Source organism: Schistocerca piceifrons, chromosome 9 (genome assembly GCF_021461385.2).
Source record: "Schistocerca piceifrons isolate TAMUIC-IGC-003096 chromosome 9, iqSchPice1.1, whole genome shotgun sequence".
NCBI classification, from domain to species: Eukaryota; Metazoa; Arthropoda; class Insecta; order Orthoptera; family Acrididae; genus Schistocerca; species Schistocerca piceifrons.
The window spans coordinates 194,490,715-194,506,700 of NC_060146.1; positions in this window are offsets into that span (position 1 = coordinate 194,490,715).

The window sequence follows — 15,986 nt, forward strand, 5'->3', positions numbered from 1 at the left end:
CGTGCGCTTTCGTATTCGATGGCACTACAAGCAACAAAACAGAGCCTTCTAAGTTGAAGCAATCGGCAACAAAGAAGTAGTAAAATTAATGTTTTTGTTTTGGATTATTCAATTATTAGCCGGAGTTGGTGCCTTGCAGTTGACCGAGGACCTTGAGGTTTTGCATGAACTGAGGTCTGGTAGCCACATAGCATGAGAAAGAGCGAAAAGTATTAATATATAGTAAAAACGGAAGAAAATCTCCCGTTATTCTTTTGTTTCGTAATGACGTAATGACTGATCGTCACAATCGTCGCCCTACTCTCAGAAACGTTTACATTTTTCGTTTGGAAACTTACGTTGTGCGCTGACGTATTCGATGGCACTGCAAGCACCAAAACAGAGCATTCTAAGTTGAAGCAATTGGCAAGAAAGAAGTAGTATAATTAATGTCTTGGTTTTCGTATATTCAATTATTAGCCGGAGTTGGTGCCTTGCAGTTGACCGAGGACCTTGAGGTTTTGCATGAACTGAGGTCTGGTAGCCACATAGCATGAGAAAGAGCGAGAAGTGATAATATATAGTAAAAACGAAAGAAAATCTCCCGTTTCGTCTTTTGTTTCGTAATGACGTAACGACTGATCGTCACAATTGTCGCCCTTCTCTCAGAAACGTTTACATTTATCGTTTGGAAACTTACGCCGTGAGCTGACGTATTCGATGGCACTACAAGCAACAAAACAGAGCCTTCTAAGTTGAAGGAATCGGCAAGAAAGTAGTAGTAAAATTAATGTTTTGGTTTTCGAATATTCAATTATTAGCCGGAGTTGGTGCCTTGCAGTTGACCGAGGACCTTGAGGTTTTGTATGAACTTAGGTCTGGTAGCCACATAGCACGAGAAAGAGCGAAAAGTGTTAATATATTGTAAAAACGGAAGAAAATCTCCCGTTTCGTCTTTTGTTTCGTAATGACGTAATGACTGATCGTCACAATTGTCGCCCTTCTCTCAGAAACGTTTACATTTATCGTTTGGAGACTTACGCCGTGCGCTGACGTATTCGATGGCACTACAAGCAACAAAACAGAGCCTTCTAAGTTGGAGCAATCGGCAAGAAAGAAGTAGTAAAATTAAAGTTTTGGTTTTCGAATATTCAATTATTAGGCGGAGTGGGTGCCTTGCAGTTGACCGAGGACCTTGAGGTTTTGCATAAACTGAGGTCTGGTAGCCACATAGCATGAGAAAGAGCGAAAAGTGTTAATATATAGTAAAAACGGGTGAAAATCTCCCGTTTCGTCTTTTGTTTCGTAATGACGTAACGACTGATCGTCATAATTGTCGCCCTTCTCTCAGAAACGTTTACATTTATCGTTTGGAAACTTACGCCGTGCGCTGACGTATTCGATGGCACTACAAACAACAAAAGAGAGCCTTCTAAGTTGAAGCAATCGGCAAGAAAGAAGTAGTAAAATTAATGTTTTGGTTTTCGAATATTCAACTATTAGCCGGAGTTGGTGCCTTGCAGTTGACCGAGGACCTTGAGGTTTTGCATGAACTGAGGTCTGATAGCCACATAGCATGAGAAAGAGCGAAAAGTGTAAATATATTGTAAAAACGGAAGAAAATCTCCCGTTTCGTCTTTTGCTTCGTAATGACGTAATGACTGATCGTCACAATTGTCGCACTTCTCTCAGAAACGTTTACATTTATCGTTTGGAAACTTACGCCGTGCGCTGACGTATTCGACGGCACTACAAGCAACAAAACAGAGCCTTCGAAGTTGAAGCAATCGGCAAGAAAGAAGTAGTAAAGTTAATGTTTTGGTTTTGCGAATATCCAATTATTAGCCGGAGTTGGCACCTTGCAGTTTACTGAGGACCTTGAGGTTTTGCATGAACTGAGGTCTGATAGCCACATAGCACGAGAAAGAGCGAAAAGTGTTAATATATTGTAAAAACGGAAGAAAATCTCCCGTTTCGTCTTTTGTTTCGTAATGACGTAATGACTGATCGTCACAATTGACGCCCTTCTCTCAGAAACGTTTATATTTATCGTTTGGAAGCTTACGTCGTGCGCTGACGTATTCGATGGCACTACAAGCAACAAAACAGAGCCTTCTAAGTTGAAGCAATCGGCAAGAAAGAACTAGTAACATTAATGTTTTGGTTTTCGAATATACAATTATTAGCCAGAGTTGGTGCCTTGCAGTTGACCGAGGACCTTGAGGTTTTGCATGAACTGAGGTCTGGTAGCCACATAGCATGAGAAAGAGCGAAAAGTATTAATATATAGTTAAAACGGAAGAAAATCTCCCGTTATTCTTTTGTTTCGTAATGACGTAATGACTGATCGTCACAGTCGTCGCCCTACTCTCAGAAACGTTTACATTTTTCGTTTGGAAACTTACGTTGTGCGCTGACGTATTCGATGGCACTACAAGCAACAAAACAGAGCCTTCTAAGTTGAAGCAATTGGCAAGAAAGAAGTAGTAAAATTAATGTTTTGGTTTTCGAATATTCAATTATTAGCCGGAGTTGGTGCCTTGCAGTTGACCGAGGACCTTGAGGTTTTGCATGAACTGAGGTCTGGTAGCCACATAGCATGAGAAAGAGCGAGAAGTGTTAATATATAGTAAAAACGGAAGAAAATCTCCCGTTTCGTCTTTTGTTTCGTAATGATGTAACGACTGATCGTCACAATTGTCGCCCTTTTCTCAGAAACGTTTACATTTATCGTTTGGAAACTTACGCCGTGAGCTGACGTATTCGATGGCACTACAAGCAACAGAACAGAGCCTTCTAAGTTGAAGGAATCGGCAAGAAAGTAGTAGTAAAATTAAGGTTTTGGTTTTCGAATATTCAATTATTACCCGGAGTTAGTGCCTTGCAGTTGACCGAGGACCTTGAGGTTTTGCATGAACTGAGGTCTGGTAGCCACATAGCATGAGAAAGAGCGAAAAGTGTTAATATATTGTAAAAACGGAAGAAAATCTACCGTTTCGTCTTTTGTTTCGTAATGACGTAATGACTGATCGTCACAATTGACGCCCTTCTCTCAGAAAAGTTTACATTTATCGTTTGGAAACTTACGCCGTGCGCAGACGTATTCGATGGCACTACAAGCAACAAAACAGAGCCTTCTAAGTTGAAGCAATCGGCAAGAAAGAAGTAGTAAAATTAATGTTTTGGTTTTCGAATATTCAATTATTAGCCGGAGTTGGTGCCTTGCAGTTGACCGAGGACCTTGAGGTTTTGCATGAACTGAGGTCTGGTAGCCACATAGCATGAGAAAGAGCGAAAAGTGTTAATATATTGCAAAAACGGAAGAAAATCTCCCGTTTCGTCTTTTGTTTCGTAATGACGTAACGACTGATCGTCACAATTGTCGCCCTTCCCTCAGAAACGTTTACATTTATCGTTTGGAAACTTACGTTGTGCGCTGACGTATTCGATGGCACTTCAAGCAGCAAAACAGAGCCTTCTAAGTTGAAGCAATCGGTAAGAAAGAAGTAGTAAAATTAATGTTTTGGTTTTCGAATATTCAATTATTAACCGGAATTGGTGCCTTGCAGTTGACCGAGGACCTTGAGGTTTTGCATTAATTTAGGCCTGGTAGCCACATAGCATGAGAAAGAGCGAAAAGTGTAAATATATTGTAAAAACGGAAGAAAATCTCCCGTTTCGTCTTTTGCTTCGTAATGACGTAATGACTGATCGTCACAATTGTCGCCCTTCTCTCAGAAACGTTTACATTTATCGTTTGGAAACTTACGCCGTGCGCTGACGTATTCGATGGCACTACAAGCAACAAAACAGAGCCTTCCAAGTTGAAGCAATCGGCAAGAAAGAAGTAGTAAAGTTAATGTTTTGGTTTTGCGAATATCCAATTATTAGCCGGAGTTGGCACCTTGCAGTTTACTGAGGACCTTGAGGTTTTGCATGAACAGAGGTCTGGTAGCCACATAGCATGAGAAAGAGCGAAAAGTGTTAATATATTGTAAAAACGGAAGAAAATCTCCCGTTTCGACTTTTGTTTCGTAATGACGTAATGACTGATCGTCAAAATTGTCGCCCTTCTCTCAGAAACGTTTACATTTATCGTTTGGAAACTTACGTCGTGCGCTGACGTATTCGATGGCACTTCAAGCTACAAAACAGAGCCTTCTAAGTCGAAGCAATCGGCACGAAAGAAGTAGTAAAATTAATGTTTTGGTTTTCGATTATTCAATTATTAGCCAGAGTTGGTGCCTTGCAGTTGACCGAGGACCTTGAGGTTTTGCATGAACTAAGGTCTGGTTGCCACATAGCATGAGAAAGAGCGAAAAGTGTTAATATATTGTAAAAACGGAAGAAAATCTCCCGTTTCTCTTTTGTTTCGTAATGACGTAATGACTGATCGTCACAATTGACGCCCTTCTCTCAGAAACGTTTATATTTATCGTTTGGATACTTACGTCGTGTGCTGACGTATTCGATGGCACTACAAGCAACAAAACAGAGCATTCTAAGTTGAAGCAATCGGCAAGAAAGAAGTAGTAAAATTAATGTTTTTGTTTTCGATTATTCAATTATTAGCCGGAGTTGGTGCCTTGCAGTTGACCGAGGACCTTGAGGTTTTGCATGTACTGAGGTCTCGTAGCCACATAGCATGAGAAAGAGCGAAAAGTATTAATATATAGTAAAAACGGAAGAAAATCTCCTGTTATTCTTTTCTTTCGTAATGACGTAATGACTGATCGTCACAATCGTCGCCCTACTCTCAGAAACGTTTACATTTTTCGTTTGGAAACTTACGTTGTGCGCTGACGTATTCGATGGCACTACAAGCAACAAAACAGAGCCTTCTAAGTTGAAGCAATTGGCAAGAACGAAGTAGTAAAATTAATGTTTTGGTTTTCGAATATTCAATTATTAGGCGGAGTTGGTGCCTTGCAGTTGACCGAGGACCTTGAGGTTTTGCATGAACTGAAGTCTGGTAGCCACATAGCATGAGAAAGAGCGAAAAGTGTTAATATATAGTAAAAACGGAAGAAAATCTCCCGATTCGTCTTTTGTTTCGTAATGACGTAACGACTGATCGTCACAATTGTCGCCCTTCTCTCAGAAACGTTTACGTTTATCGTTTGGAAACTTACGCCGTGCGCTGACGTATTCGATGGCACTACAAACAACAAAAGAGAGCCTTCTAAGTTAAAACAATCGGCAAGAAAGAAGTAGTAAAATTAATGTTTTGGTTTTCGAATATTCAATTATTAGCCGGAGTTGGTGCCTTGCAGTTGACCGAGGACCTTGAGGTTTTGCATGAACTGATGTCTGGTGGCCACATAACATGAGAAAGAGCGAAAAGTATTAATATATAGTAAAAACGGATGAAAATCTCCCGTTTCGTCTTTTGTTTCGTAATGACGTAATGACTGATCGTCTCAATTGTCGCCCTTCTCTAAGAAACGTTTACATTTATCGTTTGGAAACTTACGTCGTGCGCTGACGTATTCGATGGCACTACAAGCAACAAAACAGAGCCTTCTAAGATGAAGCAATCGGCAAGAAAGAAGAAGTAAAGTTAATGTTTTGGTTTTCGAATATCCAATTATTAGCCGGAGTTAATACCTTGCAGTTTACTGAGGACCTTGTGGTTTTGCATGAACTGAGGTCTGGTAGCCACATAGCACGAGAAAGAGCGAAAAGTGTTAATAAATTGTAAAAACGGAAGAAAATCTCCCGTTTCGTCTTTTGTGTCGTAATGACGTAATGACTGATCGTCAAAATTGTCGCCCTTCTCTCAGAAACGTTTACATTTATCGTTTGGAAACTTACGTCGTGCGCTGACGTATTCGATGGCACTTCAAGCAACAAAACAGAGCCTTCTAAGTCGAAGCAATCGGCAAGAAAGAAGTAGTAAAATTAATGTTTTGGTTTTCGAATATTCAATTATTAGCCGGAGTTGGTGCCTTGCAGTTGACCGAGGACCTTGAGGTTTTGCATGAATTTAGGTCTGGTAGTCACATAGCATGAGAAAGAGCGAAAAGTGTTAATATATTGTAAAAACGGAAGAAAATCTCCCGTTTTGTCTTTTGTTTCGTAATGTCGTAATGACTGATCGTCACAATTGCCGCCTTTCTCTCAGAAACGTTTAGATTTATCGTTTGGAAACTTACGGCGTGCGCTGACGTATTCGATGGCACTACAAGCAACAAAACAGAGCCTTCTAAGTTGAAGCAATCGGCAAGAAAGAAGTAGTAAAATTAATGCTTTGGTTTTCGAATATTCAATTATTAGCCGTAGTTGGTGCCTTGCGGTTGACCGAGGAATTTGAGGTTTTGTATGAACTTAGGTCTGGTAGCCACATAGCATGAGAAAGAGCGAAAAGTGTTAATATATTGTAAGAACGGAAGAAAATCTCCCGTTTCGTCCTTTGTTTCGTAATGACGTAATGACTGATCGTCACAATTGTCGCCCTTCTCTCAGAAACGTTTACATTTATCGTTTGGAAACTTACGTCGTGCGCTGACGTATTCGATGGCACTTCAAGCTACAAAACAGAGCCTTCTAAGTCGAAGCAATCGGCACGAAAGAAGTAGTAAAATTAATGTTTTGGTTTTCGAATATTCAATTATTAGCCAGAGTTGGTGCCTTGCAGTTGACCGAGGACCTTGAGGTTTTGCATGAACTAAGGTCTGGTTGCCACATAGCATGAGAAAGAGCGAAAAGTGTTAATATATTGTAAAAACGGAAGAAAATCTCCCGTTTCTCTTTTGTTTCGTAATGACGTAATGACTGATCGTCACAATTGACGCCCTTCTCTCAGAAACGTTTATATTTATCGTTTGGATTCTTACGTCGTGTGCTGACGTATTCGATGGCACTACAAGCAACAAAACAGAGCATTCTAAGTTGAAGCAATCGGCAAGAAAGAAGTAGTAAAATTAATGTTTTTGTTTTCGATTATTCAATTATTAGCCGGAGTTGGTGCCTTGCAGTTGACCGAGGACCTTGAGGTTTTGCATGTACTGAGGTCTCGTAGCCACATAGCATGAGAAAGAGCGAAAAGTATTAATATATAGTAAAAACGGAAGAAAATCTCCTGTTATTCTTTTCTTTCGTAATGACGTAATGACTGATCGTCACAATCGTCGCCCTACTCTCAGAAACGTTTACATTTTTCGTTTGGAAACTTACGTTGTGCACTGACGTATTCGATGGCACTACAAGCAACAAAACAGAGCCTTCTAAGTTGAAGCAATTGGCAAGAACGAAGTAGTAAAATTAATGTTTTGGTTTTCGAATATTCAATTATTAGGCGGAGTTGGTGCCTTGCAGTTGACCGAGGACCTTGAGGTTTTGCATGAACTGAAGTCTGGTAGCCACATAGCATGAGAAAGAGCGAAAAGTGTTAATATATAGTAAAAACGGAAGAAAATCTCCCGATTCGTCTTTTGTTTCGTAATGACGTAACGACTGATCGTCACAATTGTCGCCCTTCTCTCAGAAACGTTTACGTTTATCGTTTGGAAACTTACGCCGTGCGCTGACGTATTCGATGGCACTACAAACAACAAAAGAGAGCCTTCTAAGTTAAAGCAATCGGCAAGAAAGAAGTAGTAAAATTAATGTTTTGGTTTTCGAATATTCAATTATTAGCCGGAGTTGGTGCCTTGCAGTTGACTGAGGACCTTGAGGTTTTGCATGAACTGAGGTCTCGTAGCCACATTGCATGAAAAAGAGGGAAAAGTGTCAATATATAGTAAAAACGGAAGAAAATCTCCCGTTTCGTCTTTTGTTTCGTAATAACGTAACGACTGATCGTCACAATTGTCGCCCTTCCCTCAGAAACGTTTACATTTATCGTTTGGAAACTTACGCCGTGCGCTGACGTATTCGATGGCACTACAAGCAACAAAACAGAGCCTTCTAAGTTGAAGCAATCGGCAAGAAAGAAGTAGTAAAATTAATGTTTTGGTTTTCGAATATTCAATTATTAGCCGGAGTTGGTGCCTTGCAGTTGACCGAGGACCTTGAGGTTATGCATGAACTGAGGTCTGGTAGCCACATAGCATGAGAAAGAGCAAAAAGTGTTAATATATTGTAAAAACGGAAGAAAATCTCCCGTTTCGTCTTTTGTTTTATAATGACGTAATGACTGATCGTCACAATTGTCGCACTTCTCTCAGAAAAATTTACATTTATCGTTTGGAAACTTACGCCGTGCGCTGACGTATTCGATGGCACTACAAGCAACAAAACAGAGCCTTCTAAGTTGAAGCAATCGGCAAGAAAGAAGAAGTAAAGTTAATGTTTTGGTTTTCGAATATCCAATTATTAGCCGGAGTTAATACCTTGCAGTTTACTGAGGACCTTGTGGTTTTGCATGAACTGAGGTCTGGTAGCCACATAGCACGAGAAAGAGCGAAAAGTGTTAATAAATTGTAAAAACGGAAGAAAATCTCCCGTTTCGTCTTTTGTGTCGTAATGACGTAATGACTGATCGTCAAAATTGTCGCCCTTCTCTCAGAAACGTTTACATTTATCGTTTGGAAACTTACGTCGTGCGCTGACGTATTCGATGGCACTTCAAGCAACAAAACAGAGCCTTCTAAGTCGAAGCAATCGGCAAGAAAGAAGTAGTAAAATTAATGTTTTGGTTTTCGAATATTCAATTATTAGCCGGAGTTGGTGCCTTGCAGTTGACCGAGGACCTTGAGGTTTTGCATGAATTTAGGTCTGGTAGTCACATAGCATGAGAAAGAGCGAAAAGTGTTAATATATTGTAAAAACGGAAGAAAATCTCCCGTTTTGTCTTTTGTTTCGTAATGACGTAATGACTGATCGTCACAATTGACGCCTTTCTCTCAGAAACGTTTAGATTTATCGTTTGGAAACTTACGGCGTGCGCTGACGTATTCGATGGCACTACAAGCAACAAAACAGAGCCTTCTAAGTTGAAGCAATCGGCAAGAAAGAAGTAGTAAAATTAATGCTTTGGTTTTCGAATATTCAATTATTAGCCGTAGTTGGTGCCTTGAGGTTGACCGAGGAATTTGAGGTTTTGTATGAACTTAGGTCTGGTAGCCACATAGCATGAGAAAGAGCGAAAAGTGTTAATATATTGTAAGAACGGAAGAAAATCTCCCGTTTCGTCCTTTGTTCGTAATGACGTAATGACTGATCGTCACAATTGTCGCCCTTCTCTCAGAAACGTTTACATTTCTCGTTTGGAAACTTACCTCGTGCGCTGACGTATTCGATGGCACCACAAGCAACAAAACCGAGCCATCTAAGTTGAAGCAATCGGCAAGAAAGAAGTAGTAAAATTAATGTTTAGTTTTCGAATATTCAATTATTAGCCGGAGTTGGTGCCTTGCAGTTGACCGAGGACCTTGAGGTTTTGCATGAACTGATGTCTGGTGGCCACATAACATGAGAAAGAGCGAAAAGTATTAATATATAGTAAAAACGGATGAAAATCTCCCGTTTCGTCTTTTGTTTCGTAATGACGTAATGACTGATCGTCTCAATTGTCGCCCTTCTCTAAGAAACGTTTACATTTATCGTTTGGAAACTTACGTCGTGCGCTGACGTATTCGATGGCACTACAAGCAACAAAACAGAGCCTTCTAAGATGAAGCAATCGGCAAGAAAGAAGAAGTAAAGTTAATGTTTTGGTTTTCGAATATCCAATTATTAGCCGGAGTTAATACCTTGCAGTTTACTGAGGACCTTGTGGTTTTGCATGAACTGAGGTCTGGTAGCCACATTGCACGAGAAAGAGCGAAAAGTGTTAATAAATTGTAAAAACGGAAGAAAATCTCCCGTTTCGTCTTTTGTGTCGTAATGACGTAATGACTGATCGTCAAAATTGTCGCCCTTCTCTCAAAAACGTTTACATTTATCGTTTGGAAACTTACGGCGTGCGCTGACGTATTCGATGGCACTACAAGCAACAAAACAGAGCCTTCTAAGTTGAAGCAATCGGCAAGAAAGAAGTAGTAAAATTAATGCTTTGGTTTTCGAATATTCAATTATTAGCCGTAGTTGGTGCCTTGCGGTTGACCGAGGAATTTGAGGTTTTGTATGAACTTAGGTCTGGTAGCCACATAGCATGAGAAAGAGCGAAAAGTGTTAATATATTGTAAGAACGGAAGAAAATCTCCCGTTTCGTCCTTTGTTTCGTAATGACGTAATGACTGATCGTCACAATTGTCGCCCTTCTCTCAGAAACGTTTACATTTCTCGTTTGGAAACTTACCTCGTGCGCTGACGTATTCGATGGCACCACAAGCAACAAAACCGAGCCTTCTAAGTTGAAGCAATCGGCAAGAAAGAAGTAGTAAAATTAATGTTTAGTTTTCGAATATTCAATTATTAGCCGGAGTTGGTGCCTTGCAGTTGACCGAGGACCTTGAGGTTTTGCATGAACTGATGTCTGGTGGCCACATAACATGAGAAAGAGCGAAAAGTATTAATATATAGTAAAAACGGATGAAAATCTCCCGTTTCGTCTTTTGTTTCGTAATGACGTAATGACTGATCGTCTCAATTGTCGCCCTTCTCTAAGAAACGTTTACATTTATCGTTTGGAAACTTACGTCGTGCGCTGACGTATTCGATGGCACTTCAAGCAACAAAACAGAGCCTTCTAAGTTGAAGCAATCGGCAAGATAGAAGTAGTAAAATTAATGTTTTGGTTTTCGAATATTCAATTATTAGCCGGAGTTGGTGCCTTGCAGTTGACCGAGGACCTTGAGGTTTTGCATTAATTTAGTTCTGGTAGCCACATAGCATGAGAAAGAGCGAAAAGTGTTAATATATTGTAAAAACGGAAGAAAATCTTCCGTTTCGTATTTTGTTTCGTAATGACGTAATGACTGATCGTCACAATTGTCGCCCTTGTCTCACAAACGTTTACATTTATCGTTTGGAAACTTACGCCGCGCGCTGACGTATTCGATGGCACTACAAGCAACAAAACAGAGCCTTCTAAGTTGAAGCAATCGGAATGAAAGAAGTAGTAAAAACAATTTCTGGTTTTCGAATATTCAATTATTAGCCGGAGTTGGTGCCTTGCAGTTGACCGAGGACCTTGAGGCTTTGCATGAACTGAGGTCTCGTAACCACATAGCATGAGAAAGAGCGAAAAGTATTAATATATAGTAAAAACGGAAGAAAATCTCCCGTTTCGTCTTTTGTTTCGTAATGACGTAATGACTGATCGTCACAATTGTCGTCCTTCTCTCAGAAACGTTTACATTTATCGTTTGGAAACGTACGCCGTGCGCTGACGTATTCGATGGCACTTCAAACAACAAAACAGAGCCTTCTAAGTTGAAGCAATCGGCAAGAAAGAAGTAGTAAAATTAATGTTTTGTTTCCGAATATTCAATTATTAGCCGGAGTTGGTGCCTTGCAGTTGACCGAGAACCTTGATGTTTTGCATGAACTGAGGTCTGGTAACCACATAGCATGAGAAAGAGCGAAAAGTATTAATATATAGAAAAGAGGATGAAAATCTCCCGTTTCGTCTTTTGTTTCGTAATGACGTAATGACTGATCGTCTCAATTGTCGCCCTTCTCTAAGAAACGTTTACATTTATCGTTTGGAAACTTACGTCGTGCGCCGACGTATTCGATGGCACTTCAAGCAACAAAACAGAGCCTTCTAAGTTGATGCAATCGGCAAGAAAGAAGTAGTAAAATTAATGTTTTGGTTTTCGAATATTCAATTATTACCCGGAGTTGGTGCCTTGCAGTTGACCGAGGACCTTGAGGTTTTGCATTAATTTATGTCTGGTAGCCACATAGCATGAGAAAGAGCGAAAAGTGTTAATATATTGTAAAAACGGAAGAAAATCTCCCGTTTCGTCTTGTGTTTCGTAATGACGTAATGACTGATCGTCACAATTGTCGCCCTTGTCTCAGAAACGTTTACATTTATCGATTGGAAACTTACGCCGTGCGCTGACGTATTCGATGGCACTACAAGCAACAAAACAGAGCCTTCTAAGTTGAAGCAATCGGCAAGAAAGAAGTAGTAAAATTAATGTTTTGGTTTTCGAATATCCAATTATTAGCCGGAGTTGGTACCTTGCAGTTGACTGATGACCTTGAGGTTTTGCATGAACTGAGGTCTGGTAGCCACATAGCATAAGAAAGAGCGAAAAGTGTTAATATATAGTAAAAACGGAAGAAAATCTCCCGTTTCGTCTTTTGTTTCGTAATGACGTAATGACTGATCGTCACAATTGTCGCCCTTCTCTCAGAAACGTTTACATTTATCGTTTGGAAACTTACGTCGTGCGCTGACGTATTCGATGGCACTTCAAGCAACAAAACAGAGCCGTCTAAGTTGAAGCAATCGGCAAGAAAGAAGTAGTAAAATTAATGTTTTGTTTTTCGAATATTCAATTACTAGCCGGAGTTGGTGCCTTGCAGTTGACCGAGGACCTTGAGGGGTTGCAGGAACTTAGGTCTGGTAGCCACATAACATGAGAGAGAGCGAAAAGTGTTGATACAGTGTAAAAACGGTAGAAAATCTCCCGTTTCGTCTTTTGTTTCGTTATGACGTAATGACTGATCGTCACAATTGTCGCCCTTCTCTCAGAAACGTTTACATTTATCGTTTGGAAACTTACGCCATGCGCTGACGTATTCGATGGCACTACAAGCAACAAAACAGAGCCTTCTAAGTTGAAGCAATCGGCAAGAAAGAAGTAGTAAAATTAATGTTTTGGTTTTCGAATATCGAATTAATAGCCGGAGTTGGTACCTTGCAGTTGACTGAGGACCTTGAGGTTTTGCATGAACTATGGTCTGGTAGCCATATAGCATAAGAAAGAGTGAAAAGTGTTAATATATTGTAAAAACGGGTGAAAATCTCCCGTTTCGTCTTTTGTTTCGTAATGACGTAATGACTGATCGTCAAAATTGTCGCCCTTCTCTCAGAAACGTTTACATTTATCGTTTGGAAACTTACGTCGTGCGCAGTCGTATCCGATGGCACTACAAGCAACAAAACTGAGCCTTCTAAGTTGAAGCAATCGGCAAGAAAGAAGTAGTAAAATTAATGTTTTGGTTTTCGAATATTCAATTATTAGCCGGAGCTGGTGCCTTGCAGTTGACCGAGGACCTTGAGGTTTTGCATGAACTGAGGTCTGGTAGCCATATAGCATGAGAAAGAGCGAAAAGTGTTAATATATTGTAAAAACGGAAGAAAATCTCCCGTTTCGTAATGACGTAATGACTGATCGTCACAGTTGTCGCACTTCTCTCAGAAACGTTTACATTTATCGTTTGGAAACTTACGTCGTGCACTAACGTATTCGATGGCACTTCAAGCAACAAAACAGAGCCTTCTAAGTTGAAGCTAACGGCAAGAAAGAAGTAGTAAAATTAATGTTTTGGTTTTCGAATATTCAATTATTAGCCGGAGTTGGTGCCTTGCAGTTGACCGAGGACCATGAGGTTTTGCATTAATTTAGGTCTGGTAGCCACATAGCATGAGAAAGAGCGAAGAGTGTTAATAGATTGTAAAAACGGAAGAAAATCTCCCGTTTCGTCTTTTGCTTCGTAATGACGTAATGACTGATCGTCACAATTGTCGCCCTTCTCTCAGAAACATTTACATTTATCGTTTGGAAACTTACGACTTGCGCTGACGTATTCGATGGCACTACAAGCAACAAAACAGAGCCTTCTAAGTTGAAGCAATCGGCAAGAAAGAAGAAGTAAAGTTAATGTTTTGGTATTCGAATATCCAATTATTAGCCGGAGTTAATACCTTGCAGTTTACTGAGGACCTTGAGGTTTTGCATGAACTGAGGTTTGGTAGCCACATAGCACAAGAAAGAGCGAAAAGTGTTAATATATTGTAAAAACGGAAGAAAATCTCCCGTTTCGTCTTTTGTGTCGTAATGACGTAATGACTGATCGTCAAAATTGTCGCCCTTCTCTCAGAAACGTTTACATTTATCGTTTGGAAACTTACGTCGTGCGCTGACGTATTCGATGGCACTTCAAGCAACAAAACAGAGCCTTCTAAGTTGAAGCAATCGGCAAGAAAGAAGTAGTAAAATTAATGTTTTGTTTTTCGAATATTCAATTACTAGCCGGAGTTGGTGCCTTGCAGTTGACCGAGGACCTTGAGGTTTTGCATGAATTTAGGTCTGGTAGTCACATAGCATGAGAAAGAGCGAAAAGTGTTAATATATTGTAAAAACGGAAGAAAATCTCCCGTTTTGTCTTTTGTTTCGTAATGACGTAATGACTGATCGTCACAATTGACGCCTTTCTCTCAGAAACGTTTAGATTTATCGTTTGGAAACTTACGGCGTGCGCTGACGTATTCGATGGCACTACAAGCAACAAAACAGAGCCTTCTAAGTTGAAGCAATCGGCAAGAAAGAAGTAGTAAAATTAATGCTTTGGTTTTCGAATATTCAATTACTAGCCGTAGTTGGTGCCTTGAGGTTGACCGAGGAATTTGAGGTTTTGTATGAACTTAGGTCTGGTAGCCACATAGCATGAGAAAGAGCGAAAAGTGTTAATATATTGTAAGAACGGAAGAAAATCTCCCGTTTCGTCCTTTGTTCGTAATGACGTAATGACTGATCGTCACAATTGTCGCCCTTCTCTCAGAAACGTTTACATTTCTCGTTTGGAAACTTACCTCGTGCGCTGACGTATTCGATGGCACCACAAGCAACAAAACCGAGCCATCTAAGTTGAAGCAATCGGCAAGAAAGAAGTAGTAAAATTAATGTTTAATTTTCGAATATTCAATTATTAGCCGGAGTTGGTGCCTTGCAGTTGACCGAGGACCTTGAGGTTTTGCATGAACTGATGTCTGGTGGCCACATAACATGAGAAAGAGCGAAAAGTATTAATATATAGTAAAAACGGATGAAAATCTCCCGTTTCGTCTTTTGTTTCGTAATGACGTAATGACTGATCGTCTCAATTGTCGCCCTTCTCTAAGAAACGTTTACATTTATCGTTTGGAAACTTACGTCGTGCGCTGACGTATTCGATGGCACTACAAGCAACAAAACAGAGCCTTCTAAGATGAAGCAATCGGCAAGAAAGAAGAAGTAAAGTTAATGTTTTGGTTTTCGAATATCCAATTATTAGCCGGAGTTAATACCTTGCAGTTTACTGAGGACCTTGTGGTTTTGCATGAACTGAGGTCTGGTAGCCACATAGCACGAGAAAGAGCGAAAAGTGTTAATAAATTGTAAAAACGGAAGAAAATCTCCCGTTTCGTCTTTTGTGTCGTAATGACGTAATGACTGATCGTCAAAATTGTCGCCCTTCTCTCAGAAACGTTTACATTTATCGTTTGGAAACTTACGTCGTGCGCTGACGTATTCGATGGCACTTCAAGCAACAAAACAGAGCCTTCTAAGTCGAAGCAATCGGCAAGAAAGAAGTAGTAAAATTAATGTTTTGGTTTTCGAATATTCAATTATTAGCCGGAGTTGGTGCCTTGCAGTTGACCGAGGACCTTGAGGTTTTGCATGAATTTAGGTCTGGTAGTCACATAGCATGAGAAAGAGCGAAAAGTGTTAATATATTGTAAAAACGGAAGAAAATCTCCCGTTTTGTCTTTTGTTTCGTAATGTCGTAATGACTGATCGTCACAATTGCCGCCTTTCTCTCAGAAACGTTTAGATTTATCGTTTGGAAACTTACGGCGTGCGCTGACGTATTCGATGGCACTACAAGCAACAAAACAGAGCCTTCTAAGTTGAAGCAATCGGCAAGAAAGAAGTAGTAAAATTAATGCTTTGGTTTTCGAATATTCAATTATTAGCCGTAGTTGGTGCCTTGCGGTTGACCGAGGAATTTGAGGTTTTGTATGAACTTAGGTCTGGTAGCCACATAGCATGAGAAAGAGCGAAAAGTGTTAATATATTGTAAGAACGGAAGAAAATCTCCCGTTTCGTCCTTTGTTTCGTAATGACGTAATGACTGATCGTCACAATTGTCGCCCTTCTCTCAGAAACGTTTACATTTCT